Source organism: Panthera pardus, unplaced genomic scaffold (genome assembly GCF_024362965.1).
Source record: "Panthera pardus isolate Hobbes unplaced genomic scaffold, ASM2436296v1 HiC_scaffold_7, whole genome shotgun sequence".
Lineage (NCBI taxonomy): Eukaryota > Metazoa > Chordata > Mammalia > Carnivora > Felidae > Panthera > Panthera pardus.
The window spans coordinates 68772701-68788772 of record NW_026527002.1 but is presented as its reverse complement, the minus strand read 5'-3'; the positions used below and the strand labels follow the sequence as shown (position 1 = coordinate 68788772).

The window sequence follows — 16072 nt, the reverse complement described above, 5'->3', positions numbered from 1 at the left end:
TTCCTTCCCCTCAAGGCAGGCTTTTCTTCCTTCAAAACTTTTGAAATCCTACTAGAGAGTGCCAAATGATGTGCACATCCTCTTATAAAATACCCCAGATCTGAGACAGAAGATTGGAAGAGATTGTTTTAAAGTTTGTATATGATGCAAACGGATCCTTTAGTTTCTTCTCCTTGCCAGCTAGTTGACCCTGGCTTCTCTCAAGAAAGTTGAGTTAAGAACATCTCCCAGAAGTAGAACTAAACACACCAAGCAGGAGAACAGGAAAGGAAACAAAATTAAAAAAAAAAAAAAAAATCTGGGAAATTCGACACCCAAACAATAAAAATTCCAGAAAGAATGATTTGAGAAAGTGAAATAGAAGAAAATAATAATAAAATAATAAGAGAAACATTTTCAGAATAGAAGGACACAGGTCCTAAATGAGTGCAAAACTGTTTAACTGTCCCACTCCAGGACAGGCAATAATGATAAGTTTTAAACACCTGGAAGAAAGAGCTGACAAGCCCTTTTGCCAAATCCAATGGTCAACTCACAATTATCTTTTTTCTTGACCTTTCAGTTGCATTTGACACAATTGATTACTTCCTCTACTTAAAACATGTTTGTCACTTGACTTCTATAACATTGTGCTTCCATTTTTTTTTTTGTCTTATCTCTGTCTCTCCCTCCTTCTGTCCTTCTAGATCCTCCTCATATTCCCAAACCTCTCAACATCAGTTGGCTCCTGTGATCCCTCCCTGGTTATGTGATCCAAGCTCTTATACTGGTGATTCTAGAACCATAGTTCTAGTCCTGACCTCTTCCAGGAAGTCTAGGCTCCCATATGCAACTGTGTATTGGCATCTCTACTTAGATAGGGGTGGGCTGCTGAAACGTGTCATGTTTAGAAAGGAACCCTTGATTCTACATGACCAAACCGGCATCCTAGCCAGTGTTCTCCATCTCAGTCAATGGCACCCCTTCAATGCTGTTGCTTGATTCTAAGGAAGTCAGCTCTGATATTTTTCACTCATACCCCACATCTTATCCATCAACACAGCCATCGGTTCAGCCTTCAAGATATATCTGTAATTGAACCAAATCTCATCCTCTCTCTGTTCCTTCTGGTGGTTACATTTCTCATCTGAGACAGTGTCTCCTAACTCAGGGCTCTGCTTCACTCTTGGTCTGCCTTCTTCCTCCAAGTTCCTCAGAGAAACTATAGTGATTGTTTTAAGAACCTAACTGCAATCAAGCACTTGCTCAAAACCCTCCAATAGTTTACTGTTACACTTGGAATAAAATAGACTCTTAGATTAATAGGTACCTTGGGGTTTGAATAAAATATTAGATAGCGTTTACTTCAACCTCACATCACAAGACCCAGAGAGCAGGCTACAGAGGGTGAAACCTTTCAAGCTTTCCCTTCCTCTAGGACATGCTTCTCTCTTTCTTGGGAGGTGGGTGATAGTAGGTGTTGTCCTTCTAGAAAGCTATGACTCAGTCACTCAAAGGTAATAATACAATCCCTATTTTGTTTTTGCCTTCAATTTGAAGTTGGCCTTCAAATGTTGTAAAGTCAGACAAAGAGTTGATCAAAATGGTCCCTTAAAAGTCCTGGAAGTCAGGCCATGAGTAGAAGGCACTGGACCAATGGTATTCAATGTAATCAAACTCATATTCTTTTTCCAGAGCAAGTGTTTGCAACGACTCTTTGCCATCAGAAATAAATTTCATGGAGGTGTTGGGTGGCTGAGTTTGTTAAGCATCCAACTCTTGATTCTGGCTTAGGTTCGTGAGATCAAGCTCCATGTTGGGCTCTATGCTGACAGTGTGGAGCCCGGTTGGGATTTTTTCTCTCCCTCTCTTTCTTCTCTCTGTGCCCCGCCCCACCCCCCATGCTCACATTCTCTATCTTTCTCAAAATAAATAAACACTTTTTTTTTAATTTAGAAAAAGAAAATAAATTTCACAGATACGATAAATATTCTCATACATTATTTTTAAAATACAACATAATAGTATAAAACTACTGTAAGTGGGAAAAAAAGGAAAGTATTTTAAAATAAAATCACATGTATCATTCCATAGAAACACCTTAGAAGGCATTATGAAGCAATGAGATACTCATAAATGTTAAGTCACCAAGAATATAATCCTACACAAGCAGAGTGTTAGAAAAAGGTTTATTGGCAACCACTATTTTCTGAAATACTGAACAACTCTATGTTCTGAACAAAATAACAGTAATAATATGTCTACAGCAACTAATGTATGCCAAAAACTATTCTAAACACTTATATTAATTTACATATATTAGTTTATCTAGCCTCAGGACATCCAAATAACATAGTTACTACCATTATTCCCACTTTATATCTATTAAAAAATGAAGCCTAGAGAGGTTAATCTACTTGCTTAAGGTTACACAGCTGGCAAGTGGTAGAGCTGAAGTTCAAATCCCCTAGTCTAGTTTCAAGGTCTGTAGTCTTAACTGAAACACTGCCTCTCTTGAATCTTGAATTACAATTCTGGAAAATGCTGTGTACATTGAAATTCTACATTTAAACTAAACTATGTGTGTGTGTATAAAATGAAAATAGGTTTTAGGGTCATGTAATTATAAATGAGTTTTTCAACTAATAAATATCTTGCAAGAGATTCAAAACTCAGGTGGGACCCAGGACAATTCTTGACCATAACTGTGTATCACAGAATCCCTACCATTTATGGTCCCCACTCACTAAATGCCAGTCGATTTTCCCATTCATCAGGACAGCCAGAAGTGTCACCACGAAACTCCAAAATGTGTCCTACAAGTAGCACCACATAAAATTAAAGCCACAAGATGAGAGCTGTTCTCCTAGCATTACCTAACTCAGTGCCTGACCTTGGACAGGTCACTGCCTATATCCCAGCCTCAGTTTCCTGGTCTCCTAGTTGAAGGCACTGGCCTAGATCAAGAGTAGCCAAGTTGAATGCCAATGGGCGAAGCAGGTAATATAAATTAAAGATAAAAATGAAATATCACATAGCTTGCTTCAACTCTCACGATTTCACTTTTGATAGATACATGGGTAAAGAAAAAGAATTATTTTCTTAAAAACATCAGCAGCAGTTCAAAGGCAAGATAATGGCATAAAGGACAGCTAACTCTTGGCCTCAATTCTGGGGACATGGAGGGGGGAATGAGACCAGATAACAAGAGAGGCTCACCTCTCCTCCAGGGAACAGTGGCTATTGAACTTCATCTAATTGCTACTGGTAGAACTGCCAGCCCAGTGCTGCTATACCTTTCATTTTTTCAAAATAATCCCAAAGTCAGGTGTTTTAAATATAAAGCCTGCAACTAATAAAATACTGGTTCACATCTTTTAAAAAATCATTAAAGTCAAACAAAACATATGTATAAGAGGATTTCATTCCTAGGTTTCCACTCTGTTCCCACTACCTTTCCTTTCATCTCTGAAAGTCATTCTAACTCAAACCCTAGCGTGTTACCTTTTGGGGGAGTATTACAGAGGAAACTACTGGAATTCTAAAAAACACAGTTGTTAGAAGGATAAGAGGTTAGTCCAGAAGACTGGAATTTGGTGCCTTTCATTTCAAACATGAAAGCCAGAAAGTCCATCCCAAAATTGTCTGAAAGCTAAACTGGTTATCTAATTTAAATAAGCCAGCACAGCCAGACAAGGCTACAAAATGTACAGAGCTTTCTGGAGAGTTTATTTATTTATTTATTTATTTTTTTAAGAGAGGGACAGGATGCAAAGCCTAAATTTCCTTTAAATATAGCACCACCCCTGACATTGTTTATACTTTCCCCTTTGCAACGTTTCCAGGCACACTTTAAAGGAAAGCGATAAGAAGGAAGGAAAAGGAAAGTCACTTACACCCAAGCACGAGGGACACTGAGTGTCTGCCCTAGAGGGTGTGGATGAAGCTCTTCAGCTGCCCTTGTTTTATTTATTGTTTTGTTTTGTTTTGTTTTAAAAGGGAGTCACTAAACTTCACTTTACATCTGGAGTGTGCTTCCTCGGAAGTATAGAAATGCCATAAATCTTCTCTATCAAGGATCATTGTATCAATGGGACAAAAAAGCAAGTGATGTGTATGTTAGGTCTACAGCTCAGTCTGCCCGGTTATCAGCAAGGGGAAGGAAGTTGGAGTAACAGGATATGGCAGGTTAGAAAATAGTTGACAGAATGCTAAGGAACAATGCCCAGCTTCCCTGGAAGGCCAGTTCTCTTTGGACACTTCCAAGTTCAGACCAAGGGTCTGTTCAAGCAGGGGCAAGGCAGGAAGCCAGTCTATTTTCAGAACAGATCTTTTGTGCTTAGAAGACAGCCCAGGGTAATGAGCACACACTTTAGAGTTAGACAGCTGCAGGTTCAAATCTTGGGTGCTCAAGTTGTCAGCTTTGCATTTGGGGGTAATGCAGCTATTGAGTGGGCTAACGCAGGGTGAGAAACCCCATTAGTTTGAATCCAGAGTTTGGAACATAACTGTCATGCAGACCAACAAGAAGTAGGCCCACTCTTTCGGACCCCAGAAGAGGGTCTGCAAATACCTAGCTGTGTCTTCACCTGATGGCATATTGGAAAAACCCTCTGGCCATCTGGGGGGACACTGTGTGGCAATTTCCTCAATGATTTCTTAAGTCAAAACGCCCATCTAGTGGCTTAACCTTCTTGTTTAAATCCCAGGGACTTGTTGCCTCTTCAGTTTCTCTGAGAATTAAACCTTCAAGGTCAAATTATGAGCTTGGAAATGGTATTCTTATCCCACTTTCTGATAAGCCTTCTCAGCCTTTACTCTCCCTCCCCTGTAAATACCTCTCTTCAAACCTGTGGAATAATGTGTATTCTTCTCTTGTGATCCAGCTTCAACATGAACTGTCTCATGAAACTTCACTGGGAGACTTTCTCCCTTCCTTGGCACAATTAATTATCCTGGAGGTCAGAAGAACTTTACACCCAAATGGACCTGAAGTTGAATCACCATACTGCCAATTGCCTGCTGTGTAAACTTGGGTAATATGTTTGAGTTCTGTATGCCTTTATTATCCTCATCTGTAAAATGTAATCAACCTCAGAGGGTTGATGTGAGGAAGAAGCAGTCATATCTTTTAAGATTTTAACACAGTGACTGACACATATAGTGAGTCTTATCTAGCTTTTTTTGGCTATCCACTTTCTACTTTCTACAAGCTACTTACACATTTTGTGCTTCAGCTGTCATACCTGAAAATGAGGAAAATAATATTTACTGCATAAAATGATTATGGTGAGAATTAAAGACATAATACCTGAAAAGTGCTTCACATAAAATCTGGCATATAGAGATGGATTGTTTTATGTTCCTTGCTTTCTAGAAAAATTCTTATGGTGCATATTATACCATATAGATTTCAAGTCTGAAAAGCTTAGTAACTTTTCTTCACATTCAAGAGCTATTAGAACAATACCACTTACAATGTAGGATTTTGTTCTCTAACATCAATTCTCTTGAATAAGATCTTGGAAAATCCTTAGAGTTGAAATCTCCTTTGTATTTATAAGCAATTGACCCAATAAATCATCGGGTCGGCATCATTTCTTGAAAGTCAATGTGAGACATGGCAGAGACTTCCCTCTGACAAATGGCTCTTCTCGGTGTGATAAGATTTTCTTTTCCATTTATCATTTGTTAATTTGGATCGCATTTGCATTGAAACTCATTCCTGAGTATGTAAAATCTGAAGCAATTCTAAATATGATTTAGGATAAGTAATGTGGAGTGCGGAGTTGGAGACAGGCTAGCTGGGGGTGTGTGGACCTTAACCTTGAAGCTGGTATACCAGTTTATAGTAATGTGCCCTCCTATGGATCAACCCAGTAAACCTCAGTTTCTAACAGACATTTGAGAGAGTAATTAGAATAAGAGAAAAACAGATTACTATTAAAAGTTAATTACCATTCAGCAAACATTATCTAATGCATATTATGTTTGAAAGTTTTAAACTAGATGTTGTGATATATGACAACTATTTCAAAGCACTGAATTTATTTTGCAGCAATACATATTTAATGCTTTATTTTATAACACCTATTATGAGGGAAAAAATAAAAAAGAAATGTAGAAGTAGGTGAAATTAAATTAATTTGGTCACTTTCTATTTATATTATCTAATAACAAAGAATAGACCACAACTTTGGTCTTAATATAAATTTCAATACATTTAAAAGCTTATGTAATACAAAGTATGCTCTACAACCACAGTAAAATAAAAATTAAAAAAAAAAAATAACCATTATAAAGATCTCTAGAAAATTCCAATGTATGTGGGAAATAAAAAACAAACTTCTAAATAGATATGGGTCAGTGAAAAAAATTCAGAAGGAAAATTAGAAAGCTTTCTGAACTGAACACAAAATTGATATATGCACCTCAATACATGAAATGTTGTTAATGCAGTACTTAGAGGAATATTTACAGAAATAAAAGCCCATATTGGACAGCAAAGTAAGTTTCAAATCAGTAACTTGAACTTAAGAAACTGGAGGAAGGGGAGAGGAAAGAAACCAACCACAAAGTAAGCAGTAGAAACCAAACAATCACATCTTAAATCAATAAAATAGAAAACAGGAAAGGAACAGAGAAAATTAAAAAATCCCAAAGCCCCTTATTTGAGAACCATAAAATTAGTTGGTCACTAGACAAATCAAGAAAGAAAGAGTAAAGACAAATTATCCATGTCAAGAAAAGGGGAGGCAACATAAGTACAGATTCTTTATATAGTAAAAGGATAATGAGATAACTTTATATGCTAACAAGTTTGACAACTTAGATAAAATTCACACATTCCTAGAAACATTCAAATACCAAAACTCACTCAAGAAGAAATAGATAGCCTGAATAGCCCTATATCTGTTAAAGGAATTTAACTTATGTTTAAAAAACTTCCCACAAAGGAAACTCTAGTCACAGTGGGCTTCACTGGAGAATTCTACAAACAAACAAGCAAGCAAACAACAACAATTAAGGCCACACAAACTCTTTAAGACAACTGAAGAGACAAGAATACTTCCCAACTTATTCTATGAGACCAGCATCACTCTGATATCCAAATAAGACCCCAAAATATGGCAATAATAGAAAACCAAGGGCCAATATTGCTCAGGAAGATAAAAGCAAAAATTCTTAATAAAACTTGCCCAAATTCAATCAAATAATATATAAAGATCAAATGTGCTTCATCCTACAAATTCAACATTAGTGTATAAAAGTTAATTAACATAATTCACCATATTAACTAAGTGAAAGAGAAAAATCATATGATCATCACAATATGTGCTGCAGCATGCATTTGGCAAAATGTAATATCTATTCCTAATAAAAACATCCTAAAAATATTGAGAAGGGAGTTTTATCAATTTGGTAAAGAACATATACCAAAACCTTAGAGCTAGTATCAAAATTAATGAAAAAATCCAGAATGCTTTCCCCCTAAAATCATGAACAAGGCAATGATGTCTGCTTTCACTGTTCCCATTGAACACTGTACTGAAGAATTTAGCCAGTGAAATAAGGCACAAAATGGAATAAAAATCCATATTGGAAAGGAAAAAAATGAATCTGTTTCTACTTATAGAAGACATGATTATTGATGTTAAAAATTCTATAGAATCTGCCATCATAAACCACAAAAAGCTAGTGAAACTAATAAATTAATTTAGCAAAGTTCCAAGAGATAAGATCCATATGAAAAAAAGTCATTTATATTTCTATATACCAGCAACAACCTGGAATTGAAATTACAAAGCAACATCATTGCAAATACTATCAAAAATTGGAAATATTTAGGTATATGTCTGACAAAAGATGTTCAAGACAGGAATACTGAAAACTAGAAAACATCGCTGGAGAAATTAAAGAACTATTCATAACCTACTTGGGAAAGGCACTATTAAAGACCTCATTTTATTTTCTTCACATCACTTGACTCCATCTGAAAGTACCCTGTTTGTTTCCAGATTTACAAATTAATTTTCTGTCCTACCCTGCCTAGCTCACTACTGTTTTCCAGTGCGTATAACATTGCCAGCCACACAAGAGGCGCCTGCTGAATAAATGTGTGTTGAATGAATGAGCAAATGAATTCATCCGTTTCTATTTAAGGCTTTGCATTTCATTTGGGGCTTGACAATCTCCCCCAAATACCATTTGCCAAAAACTTTTCCCTTAATTTCTAATCCCATGTCTGTTAACAAGGAAATTAAATCCAGATGTTTCTGAATCATCCACCCTGAACTCACTAGAATCTGGTGTTGTAAGAGTTGAGTTATGGAGCTTTTCCTTTAGTAAAACCCATGCCCAGAGAAGGAAATAAACAACCCCCAGAGATACAGGATTAAAGGGAGGGGGGAAAAAAAGAGCTTGGACATTTCTAAATTGTATCTCCAGTTGGAAACTCAACAGGAGTCAGTAAGGAATGGGGGTGGTACCAGTCACCTCTACCCTTAGTTTTCTCTGCTGAGACAAGGCAACCTCTTGTGGACCACTCTACCAAGAAATCGTGTTTTCTCCCATGGATCGTGGAACCTTCTACCTGAATCTTTTACCCTCAGATAAAATCAGGGCAGGCTGCCACCTCCCATTCCCCTAATTACCTTTGTTTGATGCATTGCTTTAGGGGTTGAAGTCCAGTGGAGATATTAGGACATGTTTGTCACCCAGTAACAGATCTTTCAAGATCTGGAAAAAGAGCAAGTCTGTTTGGGAACTGCCAACCCAGTCTTTTGTTTACTTGTTTTTGTTTTGTGTGTTTGTTACTACAGGTTTCAGGAATCAATAGAAGCTTTCAAATAAGACAGATCTGTGTTTCAATTCCACTCCTATTTACTGATAGTGTCCTTTGGGCATTACACAAATTCTTTGGGCCTCTGTTTCTTTATTTCTTTAGTTTTATTTTTTTAGTTTAGATAGAGAGCATGAGAGCAGGGGAGAGGTGCAGGAGAGAGACAGAGAGGATTGTAAGCAGGCTCCACCCTCAGCACAGAGCCCAATGTGGGGCTCAATCCTATGACCCTGGGATCATGACCTGAGCTGAAATCAAGAGTTGGACGCTCAACCGAGTTGCCCAGGTGCCCCTATGTTTTTTTAACCGAGTTAAAATAGTATAAAGTTGTTGTGATGATAAAATGAGACTTTTAATATTAGATGACAGAGAAAATAAAAGAAAAATGAGAGAAAGGGAGAGAGGGGAAGGAAGGAAGGAAGGAAGGAAGGAAGGAAGGAAGGAAGGAAGGAAGAAGGAAGGAAGGAAGGAAGAAGGTGAGAGGAGAAAGAGGGAAGGGGGAAGGAAGGAGAAAGGGAGGGAGGAAGGGAGGGTAGGAAGAAGGGGAAGAGGGAAGGGAGGGAAGAGGAGAAGGAGGAAGGGCAGAAGGAAGGGAAGAGGATAGACAGTGGTATGCTGGTAAATGATTAACAACTTCAAAACTGGTTCTGTAGTATAAATGCATACACACGTACATACATACACACACACATTTCGATCCTGGATTTATAGTGCTTGCCAATTTCCATGGTGAGTATATTCTCACCATGGCCAATTACAAGCTATCAATGTCAGGTCAACCAGCTCACAAAATTTCTGAAAATATAATAATCATTTCCTGCAAGCTGCTATAGGGCAGTACCTGCCCACCACAAAGGGCCATAGTTGCTAGGAAAATAAACATTGGTCAGTGAGCCTATGACTGGTGGACTCAAAACATAGTTTCAATTCAAATTGAACCCACCACTGTTAACTTCCACCTTTTTCAAAAGGGTGCTGCCCTTGAAGCTGCAATATGACATGGGCTTTACAAAAACTCTCAGTTTATTATACTTTGGGGGTCTTTCTGGAATTTGGGGGTTCCAGGATTTATAAGGAAGAGCTGAAGACAAATAGGGCTTTCTGATCTCATAGGCAGGACCATTTTGTGGGTTCTAACTAATGATCTGCTTGACCTTTTTTTAAAAAACCTTCTCCAAGCTGATGAAGTGATTCCATACTTGGGTGGGGGGGATGCTGAGTTCTCAAGTATTTTGTCCAGGATAAACGGCAAATGCAGTCTTAATAGGGGATTGTATCTTGACCGTTATCATCCGTTGACACCTAGTGTTCGATTAGTTTACTTTGCACCCAATTCTTAAGCAAGAATCTTAAGGAAAGAGGCAAAGGGCGGGTAAGTTTTAAGATGAGGTCAGGAGAATCAACATTACCATAAATCCTCGGTCACTGGAGAGAAGCCTTACATGGGGGGTAAGTGTGGCCTTGGGGGGCCTGAACCACATGAAGTGATGGAGTAACAAGACTTTGGTGCGGAGTATGAGGGGGGATTTGAGAACGAGTCCTGGGTTTTTGTTTAATTGAAAAGAAACCTGTATCTTTACCATTTGTGTGATACTGGGGCAAATCACTTACCCATTCTGGCTCAGCTAACTCACCTTTGAAAAGGGTGGAGTGTCGTATCGGCAAATTCTTGTGAGTTTCCAGTGAGGTCAGACACCCATTCCAAAGAAGGTGAAGTGCAAGAACAATGACAGGTTGCTTGTTTTCTTAGGTTTCTCTCTCCTTCATAATTTCTCTCTGTAAGGAGTGAGTGGAAAGACATGAAAGTGTTTCATAATGTAGACAGTGAGACAAGGAAGTGTGTGTGTGTGCGTGTGTGTGTGTGTGTGTCAGTGGGTTGCAACGTGGACATCTGATTTCAACTCAGTAGGCAGAGGAATGCTTTAATACAAACACATGGTTTTATTTAATTCCTTAGAAGGCACCAGGCTAGGTTAGGAAACTCTTGACCCCTACTTTAGAGCCAATTTCAGATCTGCGTCTTGTTCCCCCAGCAGAAACCAGCCCCGCTTCGATGTTTTCAGCTTCTTTTTTCCCTCTGTGCCAAGCACACATTCTCTGCTGCCTTGCAACATGGCTCTCTTGCTGAGCCTGGGTTTGTGAGTTTAATCCCTTGCTTGTTAGGAGCATGGGCCTCCTTCAGATTACTTAAGGTAACAAGTTATTATAATACAATGCATGGCCATAAAAGCACAGGGAATCTCAACCAGGTCTCATGGGAACCAAGATCATCCCACAATCTGGCTTCTAGAAGGAACAGAGAGTCACACATCTTGGCCTCAGAGAGACGAGACACCTTCAGGAATAGAAAGGTCACCTGGGTCCCAGCAAGCACGCTTCTCACACACATAACGTGCACATACAGGAATCCACACACTGCCCAGCAGGTACCTGTGCCTCCCCTGAAACGGGCTTGCCCGTGGAGCCTCTGAGCCTGGACTCCCTTTGCACTGCCTCTACCACTCTCCCATTTTTCCTTCTCTGCTGTCTGCTCACGTCTGATAAAGAAAATCTGACTGTCAAGGTGGTCATTGTTAAGCCCACTGGCCGGCCCTTCCATGCCACACATAGTCGACTGGTCAAGTGACCATCCTGGAGTTAGGTAACTGCTTCAAGCAAATCAACCTTGGCCAAGGTGCTGGGTTCATACCTGGCCCTAATAATTCTTCTTACATGAGGGGGTTGTGTTTTTTTGGTAATTCTGACAAAGGTGGCTGTGGCGTGGCCAGCGTCTGAAGTAAGGGCTCCCTGGTGAATAATGTTGACTCTATTAACCCTCTGAATTCCTTTTACAAGGTAAGTAAACTGTCTCTTGTGCATCTCTATGTACCATCAGCAACAAATAGGAACTTGCACAAATGCTTTTAAACCCCAATTTTACTGATTTCTCATTAGATTGGTTTTAGCTTCTTGGTGATTCTGATTCTGGTTTAAAAAGAGTATATTTGTGCATATGATGTCTGTGTGTGTGTGTGTGTGTGTGTGTGTGTGTGTGTGTGTGTGTACATGTACCACAGACACCATGAAACACATACACAGGGCATTACTACCCTTGACTGAAAATAAAATAGCAGGTAAAGGGTCTGGATAGAGTTTCAAAATCAATCTTAATAAGATGCCTTAGGGCCTCTCATCTAGAGAGAATCTGAAGTAGACATTTCACATCTTCCCTTATTTTACTTCTTTTCTTACACACCTGTGGACTATATTGGTGGCTATGGCCCAATTTCTATGCTTAGATATCCAGTTTAAGCTTATCCAGATAAGCCCATTTATCTTCGAAATAAAGCATATAGGTGTTTGCTATTCATGCTTTACCCACTGGGCGATACCTTGAACGTGGTGAGAAGAAGTGGAAAATAAAAAGGGAAAGATTCCTGATAAGGAGAGATTGGTATATCCCCAAGCTTTAGTGGCTTGAGATCTCAGCTGTTGGTCACACCTCTCCAGTATGATGGACTGAAAAAACACCAAAAACCGTAGTTGCATTGAGTCTTGCTGTACTTATCATACTGTATGGTGACATTGATTTGTACATCTTCAATCACACTAATCTGCCTTATTTGTCTTAATATCTGCATCCCAGTGCTGGCTGCATAGTAGAGTCAGTAAATCTTTTCTGAATCAATGAATCTTCAAATGTACAAATGCACCAACGAATGAATGAAAGTGCTCTGTCACCATGGTCATTGTTGCTCATCATGCCCATCACCTTCTTGATTTCATGGACTTGGATCTCATTCCCTTCCTCCTCTTCGTCTATTCCTACTAAGGTTGTCAGATGTTGGTATATCACAGAGGACACTCAGTGAAGATGGGATTTTACACAATCAGTTAATTGGGGCAAATATGCCCCATGGGAATTTCGTTATTTACCTGCAATCCAAATTTAACTGAGTCCTGTATTTTAAACGGCAACCCTAACACATTCCAACAGCCCCAACCATTAAGTCCACGTTCATTCTACAGTTCTCCCCACCCCCACCCCATTCCTTCCTGCCCCCATTCTACTGCACCCTGGGTTCTCACGACTGTGTCACACTGGGCTGGGCCAGAATGTTGGCCAGAATGGCTCTTGCTTTCCTGAAAGGAGATGCCAGCCTTCTGCTTCGTCTAAAAGTGGACAAGGTCTTTACAAGCTTCCTAAAGAAAACAGGAGCTGCCACGGAGAAGGCAGGCATCCTGACCGAACACTTGCCTCTTTTGTCTAAAACAAAGAAAAGAGCTATTCACAAACCAAATTGATTAAAATTGAGGGAAATTGCCGGACCATTGATAATTGCAGCAAGAGGGCAGTGGTCACTTGGACTGATTGTCACTTCAGAGGGAGCCGTGCACCAACGGCCAATCAAGGGCATTAGTGAGAAGCAACCTTTTAGTGACCCGCATTTCCCCCCTGGGGAAGCATTTCACACAAGTCTTTAAAGCCAGGCCTGAGCATTTTCCGCACCATATTTACCTTTAATTCCCAAACCTAGGGGGACTGAAAATCATTCAGTCTCTAAATGTCTTTCACATGCTTAGGAGATGAATTAGACCGGCTTTGTCCATTTGCCAGCCTTTGTAACAGGACAGGCGGCCAAGACCCGCGCCCCCCACGCACTGCCGAGACTCTGGGCGCCCACCTTCCTGCACCCCCATCAGTCAGTTCAGAAACGCTGCTTCTGTTCAACACCATGAAAACCTGAGCACTTGTCTGGTTTCTGCTTTTTTGCCCTTACATCCTTTCGCAGTGGCACTTTGACAAAGATAAATCTCTCTTGGTTTTAAAAGGAATCTGTATTTATAAATCCGGTGAAAGAATTTTGACCTGGGACCCAGGAGACGGGGAGTGGTCCCAGCTCAGCCACAGACATGCTGAATGGTTTCTGGCAAGTTGTAGAACATTTCGAGACCTCAGCTTTCTCACTGAGAAAATAACAGCGTTGGACATGGTCCACAGGTCAAAACTGTGCTAATCGTTGCAATACCTGGGGACTCCAAAGAAAAACTATTATATAATATATATGTATATGATATTTAAATAAGAGACTTTAAATAATATATAGTAAATATTTTCTTCTCTAGAACTGTCATATACAAATATAGATACATACATAGATATATATAAATAAAAGACTTTAAATAATATATAATGAATATTTTCTTCTTTGGAATTGCCATTACAGATATAGATATAGATATACACATAGATACATAAATAATAGACTTTAGATAATATATAATGAATATGTTCTACCCTGGAATTGTCATATATAGATAGATATAGATGCGTGTGTGTGTATATATATATATATATATATATATATATATATATGACTTTAAATAATATATAATAAATATGTTCTTCTCTGGAACTGCAAAAAAAGACACAAAAAGACAAAAACTGTATATCTCTCTCTCTCTATATATATATGGCAATTCCAAAGAAAAATTATATGTATATGTGTTTGTACCTGTATATGTATATTTGTGTGTTGCAGATCAGTAATGTGTATTCTAAATAAGCTCTCTGGGTCATTCTGAAGATTAGACAGGTCTGAAAATCATTAGAGAAAGAGGTCACTGGTTTTCTTCTGGTTAGCGTTTCATGGTAGGAACACTGAAGCATTTTTTCTCCTGTCTATTCCCAGGAGCCTGGAGGCTGTGCACATAAGGGAGTGAGTGAGACGGGGCCTCGAAGGATGTTTAAGGGGTCACGGGGGTCTGCTCTAGGAAGGCAGGAGCCGCTGCCCTCTGCCCACCAACCAGGAAACCACACGCACTTTGCTAGAAGGGCACTTCCTTAGAGCAGGAGGAGGGGTGAATTCCCGGCTGCCTCTAGAGACAGGCTGAGGTGAGTTCCAAGCTCTCCCTCCCTCACCCCTGCCCTGGCCTGTGGCACAGGAGGTTTGGGTTAGAAGAGGAGACACCTTATGACTGAGATTAGGCCAGGAAGATCCCTTCTGCATATGGATTCCGTGTTCTGATTACAAACCTCCCACCATTTCAGGATCCACACCTCCGTCCATTCTCTCCAAGCACCTACCCTATGAAAGGGGGGTCAGGTCGCTGCCAGAGGACTGGATTCTGGCTGCAGACACGCCACCAAACTACTTAGGTGACTTTGAGCTCTCCCCTGTACCTTTCAGTGCCTCTGATGACTCACCTGTAAATTAGGAGGTTGGCTGATATTTGTAAGGTCCTTTCTAGGTGTGAAAGTGTGCAGAATGACTTTTTTAAACTTCTGTGGCCATTGTTCAGACAACCTAATAAAAAGATATGTAAATATCATTATTTAACAGTTTCTAGTGACAAAAAAAGGCACCCACTGCATCTATCTAAATAAGGAAATGGCTGCATATTGTGGCACATCCGTACAAGGACTATTATCCAGCCACCTAAAAAAGTGAATTTAATTGCTATCCATTGCCCTCAAGGGATGTCCATGATGAGTTGTAAAAGTGAGACATTTATAGAGAATTTAAGCAAGTCAAAGAAATATGTGTGTGGGTGTATAAGTCTGATGCTTTCAATAAAAAGTACAAAAGCACATGTCTGTATGTTTTACATGAATGTTGAAAATGAAGGCAAAGGATCACATGACGCTGTTAAAACTGGTTTCCTAGGAGGACAATGGACTAGAGGAATATTATTAGTTATATCTTCGTGTCTTTAAACTGCTTAATCAGTTATAAACAAGGATAAGTTTCTTTTGTGATTTGTTTGAAGATAAATAAGTGAACAAAAAAGCCCAAACATCCTCATCACAGCTCTTCTCCTAAGGAAGGCACAAAGGGTGTGGGGTAGAAGTTTAAGATCCGGCCCACACAAGCTATTGGGAAATATTCCCACAATATTAGATTTCTCTTCCTTTTGGGGCATCCTCCCCATCCCCACTGCCACTGCCCTGTGGGACCACCATCTCCAGGCAGTCTTGCTGCATCTTGTTTGACACCTCTCTGAAGGCTGATATTTATCATCATCCTCAAGAGTCAGTCATCTAGACTCCTCTAACATCCACTGTTTTATTGCAACAATTTATATACTTACTCTTCTCCTAGAATGAAAACTGCATTGCACATAGTATGTGCTCAATTAATTTTGCCTAAGTTCTATTTACCTCTAAACTTTCTGGAAGAGTTTTAAGCAAAAATATTTTTTTTACAATTACTTATGTTAAAAAATACATATTTTTGCAAAACTCTGATCAGAGACTGTTAGGGATGTGAC

The 16072-nt window shown here is 39.4% G+C and overlaps 1 long non-coding RNA gene across 1 annotated transcript in view; it reads right to left on the bottom strand.

Moving 5' to 3' along the window:
- Positions 1-10592, bottom strand: part of LOC128775331 (uncharacterized) — a 249120-nt gene extending 238528 nt beyond the window's left edge. The window contains exon 1 of the long non-coding RNA XR_008420002.1: positions 10456-10592. This is a non-coding gene — a long non-coding RNA (uncharacterized LOC128775331). The remainder of the gene's footprint in view (positions 1-10455) is intronic.
- Between the last annotated feature and the right edge of the window lie 5480 nt (positions 10593-16072).